We start from the raw sequence: 6,721 nt of genomic DNA, 5'->3' as shown, positions 1-6,721 counted from the left end.
GAATGTCTCAAAATCTGTTAACTAAACTATTTCACAAGCCTAAGTATGAAAGTCATATTAGGTTCAATAGAAATTGAACATATTAGATAGCCTTGATTGTGTATTGGACACAGTTGCAAAACTATCAATTGTGTTCTCCCTATGTTTATCAATGTGAAACAAAGTTTCATACTTATTTAATCATGGTTTAGTATTAAATAAAATGTCCAAAATATTTTATGAATTTCAATGGGTTTGTCAAATGCGTGATTTGATGAATGAAACCCCATAAGTGAACTGAAATCATGGAATATTTAAGTTCCTAATCCAAGTCGTTAAACTGGACATAAACGACTTATTGAAGAGGATTAGCATATAAGATTGATTGATAGCGCAGTTTCATGGGCTATGGGAACATAGAGATGTTCAGTCAATTATATGGATTTGTATGGTTGATACAGATTGAACTGACCTACTTAGAAGTTTTAAAAAACTTCGCAAATTATATTAGTGGATTCCTTAGACATGAGTGGAACACTACTCAATTCAATGATTAGTGTAACCTTGATGTTTTTAAACGTCATGCTGTAAAAGGGGACTATAAAAGCGACACTTGGGTTGCGCTAAAAGTTGAGTGGGAGTTTTGGTTGCCACAAGATTGAATAGGTCCTCTTATGCTAGATAAGATGGGTGTATTGGCCTCTTGAAGAGTAAGGATTGGAAATGCATGGCCGTGCTCAAATGGATTACTAGATAATCATTTGTTTAGCAATTTGAACTCGGATTTCAAGAAATAATTTGAACGGTAGTATAGATGACATAGAGATGTAATCATACTATCAAATAGGACACTAAGAGACTTAAAGAATTTGAAGATTGCACGCTTGTCTCAGACAAGTGGGAGATTGAAGGAAATGTGTCCTCGACTCTCGTGCAATTACTAATATAATATGGATCGTATTGTGGAGATAATAAATTCATTTAGTTGGGTCGTCTTTATGTCTTGCTAGAGACCAATATTGATCATTGGGTTAAACCAATGCCAACTAAATGGATCCTATAAGGTCATACGTTACAGTGTTAGGTCGAACATGAATACTGAGTCCAAAAGTTGGGCTTAGTAAATGACTGGCCATAAGGAGTAAGATAAGAATAAGTCTTGCCCTAATTAGATAATATGATTATATATAATAGAGGGCTTGGGGAAAAATAGAACAGACGTTCATCTCTAAAAAGAAACAACGTAATATTTTTCCCTTCCTCTCTCTCTACAACCGGTTAGAAGTTCTCCATAGAAGAGGATATTAATCTCTCCCGTCCAACTAGCATTGGTGGAGGTTCGATCTACACTTGTGGACCAATATTAGAGGAGCAACAACTGGGGTTCTAATCTCCGCAAGAAGGTAGAAGAAAGCTTGAAAATTCATGCATCAAAGGTTAATTCTAAAATATTATGTGATCCTTTATTTGTATATGCATGAGATCCTGTTTAGGTGCGTATGAATGAAATTCATGAAATTCCGCTTAGAGTACCTAAAACCCTACAATACCTATTATAAAATGTAAATTTACTTGCATTATTTTCAAAGTTGGCATATGATTGGATACCCATTTTGTCTTGTTTAAACCTCATGGTTGGTTCCTGGTATAGAAACTGTCCATGTGGTTAGCATCCTCTTCCAGACACTAGAAAATATTGCTTGCTGATATTGATATCAGGAAATACCGCATGTTGGGGGAAACAAAGAGTTGGGGGGAAGGGGACCACATCTATCTTATGCTTGTATATATTAACCTCTTTTGCCTTTTCAGGTGCTTCATCTGCTTGTTAGAGTGTAATCAGAATTTGCCGTCCCCAGATTATTTGAGCATTTGTCAGTGTCTTATGTTTTTGGATCAACCAGAAGTTGTTGCCGGCATTCTAGAAAAGCTTCTCCGTGCAGAGAATTTGGAAGATACTTTGCTTTCTTTCCAAATAGCTTTTGATCTTGTTGAAAATGAGCATCAGGCTTTTCTGTTAAACGTGAGGGATCGTCTTTCAAAGCCAAATTATCTTCTCCAGAGGTGCCCATATCCAGGGAACCAGAGCCCTCTCAGACTGAAAATACTACTGCTTCTGAGGATGTGCAAATGGATGAAGGGACACGAGTCTCAGAATCAGTTGTGAGTGAAATGGATCCTGTTGAAGCTAGGTATGCTGAAAGATTGACCAAAATTAAAGGGATATTGTCTGGGGAGACTTCCATCCAGCTGACTCTGCAGTTTCTATATAGTCACAAGTAGTAAGACATTGCATTTTCTATACTGTTCAACGCATTAATGTATTATCTTTTGTTCAACTTTTAATATCTCTCTTTATTTTTTTTATTTCTTGGGATTTAGGTCAGACCTCCTGATTCTCAAGACCATAAAGCAGTCTGTTGAGATGAGAAATAGTGTTTGTCACAGTGCAACCATATATGCGAATGCAATTATGCATACTGGTACTACAGTGGATACCTTTCTAAGGGAGAATTTGGTAATTTTTTCTGCTCTTAGCTCAAACTTGACCTGAACAAGTTCAATCCTTCCCCCCTCCCCACTCCATTCATTTCTTGGCTATGTCAAGTTAATTTAGCAATCCTTATTTACAAAACAGTTCGCCTGTAATATTGAACAAAGCATATTCCCTCAATCTTTACCCAATAGGCAATGGCAGTTGGTTGCAAAAATTGGAAAGTGTTGTACTCTTAACTGTTCTTTACTTTATTTGTCAGGACTGGCTAAGCAGGGCCACTAACTGGGCCAAGTTCAGTGCAACTGCTGGATTAGGTGTTATTCACAGAGGCTACTTGCAACAGGGCCGGTCACTAATGGCGCCTTACTTGCCACAGGGTGGGGCTGGAGGTGGTGGTAGTCCATACTCTGAAGGTGGAGCACTGTATGCTCTTGGTTTGATTCATGCTAACCATGGGGAGGGTATCAAACAATTCCTTCTTGATAGCCTACGCAGTACTAATGTTGAGGTGTGGTGTTTTGTTCGATGAAAGTGTAATTATCTTTCCGCTTAGTATATTTTGATTAAATACACTAAATTTGTGTATAAATCTTGTTATTGCAGGTCATACAGCATGGTGCCTGCTTAGGGTTAGGATTAGCAGCTCTTGGAACAGCCAATGAAGATATATTTGAGGACATAAAAAATGTGCACTATACAGATAGCGCTGTTGCTGGTGAAGCTGCTGGCATCAGCATGAGATTGCTTATGGTTGGTACAGCTAGTGAGAAGGCTGGTGAGATGCTTGCTTATGCACATGAAACTCAGCATGAGAAGATAATTAGGTAAAGCTAGATGTATCATCTGTTGTATTATTTTGTTATCATCCCTGTTTTCTCATATGATTACTTGGCATTATCAGGGGATTGACGTTAGGTATAGCTCTTACGGTTTATGGAAGAGAGGAGGAAGCAGACACACTTATTGAGCAAATGACTCGCGACCAAGATCCTATAATACGTTATGGTGGTATGTATGCATTGGCTTTGGCTTACAGTGGAACATCAAATAACAAGGCCATCCGACAGCTGCTACACTTTGCAGTGTCAGATGTGAGTGATGATGTTAGGGGAACTGCAGTCTTGGCTCTTGGTTTTGTCTTGTATTCTGAACCAGAACAGGTTGGTTTTACCTTTTGTCTTGATTCTTTGTTTTAGATAAGAAAGAAACTGCTATAAAAAGGTATAACGATAGAGGATTAATACTACTGAGAGGAGCATTGTACAGACATGTATCAAGTCAGTCATGTTGATGTTGGGTAACATTTATAGGATTAGCTCAAAAGAGCAGTAAAGTGGACCACTTTTATTCATATTCTAGCCCTCTGTACTCTTCTGTCTAAATGTTCTACATGCAAAACATAAAGAATAACTTAGCAAGTTGGCCCTGTAAAGGTCCTTCCTTTCCTACTAATCCCAAGAATAAGATAATCAATTTGCAAAGCTACAAAGTCCAGGATATTTATTATTTATTATTTCTCCGTTCCTTATTCCACACCTTAAGCTTATACCAGTCTGTTTTAATTCTTTTTATAAATCTAAAATTCTACTTTTTTTATTTATTATTATTTTTTTTTTTTTACGTATTCTAGATCCTTAATATTCAAATGCTATACATACTTGACCTAGTGTATAAATAAAATTTTGCATCAATTTTTTCGATGGTTCATATTAATGAATAGGTAGTCTTGAATATCTTGGGGATTGAAGTGTAGTATATTATAATCATGCAGATTTAAGTACTTCATGGTGTTTTGGTCTATCTGGTATTCTGGTAGCTGTTGTTTTCTGTTAAAATTTACACTTGAGTGGTTTTATCTCGACAGACAACTCGTATTGTGTCCTTGCTCTCCGAGTCCTACAATCCACATGTTCGATACGGTGCAGCCTTGGCAGTTGGCATTTCTTGTGCCGGCACTGGTCTGAGCGAGGCCATATCTTTGTTAGAGCCCTTGACATCGGATGTCGTTGATTTTGTCCGGCAAGGTGCCCTGATTGCTATGGCCATGGTTATGGTTCAGATTACTGAAGCTATGGATTCTCGGGTTGGAACATTTAGGTAATAATTGTATCCATCAGCTATTCAGCTCTTTTTATTGTCCTTTTCTCTTAGTTTCATTTCCGTTATCATATAGTATTCTTTTTTAGGCGGCAATTGGAGAAGATAATTCTTGACAAGCATGAAGATACCATGAGCAAAATGGGAGCTATTTTGGCGTCTGGGATTCTTGATGCAGGTGGAAGGAATGTGACAATTAGGCTGCTCTCTAAGTCAAAACATGATAAAATTACTGCGGTGGTTGGTCTGGCTGTTTTTAGCCAGTTTTGGTATTGGTATCCTCTCATATATTTCATAAGCTTGTCATTCTCCCCTACAGCTTTTATTGGGCTGAACTATGATTTGAAAGTTCCAAAGTTTGAGTTTTTGTCTCATGCAAAACCCTCGTTGTTTGAGTATCCAAAGCCAACATCTGTGCCCACCACTACATCGGCAGTGAAACTCCCCTCTGCTGTATTATCAGCGTCAGCAAAGGCCAAAGCTAGAGCAAAAAAGGAGACAGAGTTGAAAGAGAAGGCTGTTGGGTCAGAGCCCTCAGCTTCTACGTCTGCCGCTGGAAAAGGAAAGTCGTCTACAGAGGAGGGAGACTCTATGCTGGTATGCCAAGCTCCACACTTCATTATTGTTTATATTTCCAGGTTACTGGATCATCTGACGTGGTTTGTTTCTTTGCAATTGGCAGGTTGATAATGTACCAGAAAAAAAGGTTGTGCCTGAACCTTCTTTTGAAACCTTAACTAATCTTGCTAGGGTGGTTCCTGCTCAAGAGAAATTCATCAAGTTTTTAGAGGGAAGCAGATATATGCCTGTGAAGTTGGCTGCCTCTGGTTTTGTCCTGCTGAAAGATTTGCGTCCTGAGTAGCCGGAGGTATTGTCTCCTACAGATGCACCTGCTTCTGCAGCAACAAATGCTGCTGCTGGGTCCACTGCACCAGTGCAACAGGGAACTGTGGCTGCCATGGCTGTTGATGAGGAACCTCAACCCCCACAGCCTTTTGAGTACACATCATAATTTCTCTGTTCAAGTGTGACGTGGTTCATGTGGCATTGTACCTTGTTATTGTGCCCTGAGTTTGGTGCAGAAGTTCACGAACTGAGCTGTTGATTTGAGCACATTAGGCGGAAGTATTGGCAAAGTAGTAAAGGGGTGTGGGATCAATCTAACAATCCAATGGAAAATGGATAAACCTAAAGTAAAAAAAAAAACATGTTCCGCGACATAGTAAAAAATGAGGAGTCTGAGCGGATCCCCCCATACTGCAGTTAGTTGTAGGGCCAGGGGTGAGCACAACTAGGTACCTGGTTCAAATTTTTGTCTCGATGGCTATGGTCGTGCCCAACAAATGAACATTTACTAGGAAAAAAAGAACATTTACTAGAAAAAAAAAGAACATTTATTTATGAATATTGCATTATATAAAAAGACTATGAAACTATAAAAAAAAAACAAATTATACATTTATAACCGAACATTTCTTTTTAACAAAATAACTGAAATATTATATTACGTTATGGAGTTCAAATAGTGACCCAAAAAAGTTTGCCATGTCGCTAGTTAAGTAAAATTAGCAAACATGAAGACCACCTAAAGGAACCAAACTAAAGCAGCTGGAGTTAAATAAAACTAGTGCTTAAAGAGGGGGCCTAGGTGAGACCCATGAAGAGTAGCATCATCAAAGTTATTAAAATCGGGATTCTTTAAATGAAAGGGGCTATCAGAATCGAATCGTAAAATCGAATCGTAGAATTGTAAGATTCTACCGACATGAATAATCAAGACGTCAAATATAAATTTAATTAAATATATTGAAATTATGAGTTTGAAACCTAATTATTGATAGATAATAGTTATTTAAACATTAAGCAATCAATACTTGACAATATATATTTATAAAAACCTATATAAACATGTTTTTTACTTGTAAGGATTTCGCTAGTTCTGAAAAAATATGTAAAATCGAATAGAATCGTAAATCGAATCGTAAGATATACATGAATTGTAAAATCATAAGATTTTAAGATTTAAATCGGGATTTTAATAACAATGAGCATCATTATCATCAGTTTGCAGCAGCGTTGCCATGGATAATGTAATAATTCGTATTTTTATATGTATTTTATTTTAAATAAGTTTTTTGTGAGGTATTT

General features: G+C 37.4%; 1 pseudogene; it reads left to right on the top strand.

Annotated features, from left to right (window-relative positions):
• The first annotated feature begins 1,741 nt into the window (after positions 1-1,741).
• LOC110713156 lies at positions 1,742-6,100 on the top strand (annotated as a pseudogene).
• Positions 6,101-6,721: the final 621 nt, after the last annotated feature.

The sequence above is a fragment of the Chenopodium quinoa genome, unplaced genomic scaffold (assembly GCF_001683475.1).
Source record: "Chenopodium quinoa cultivar QQ74 unplaced genomic scaffold, ASM168347v1, whole genome shotgun sequence".
In the NCBI taxonomy this organism is placed as follows: Eukaryota; Viridiplantae; Streptophyta; class Magnoliopsida; order Caryophyllales; family Amaranthaceae; genus Chenopodium; species Chenopodium quinoa.
The sequence above is the reverse complement of the archived record's forward strand: the minus strand, read 5'-3'. Positions and strand labels throughout refer to the sequence as shown.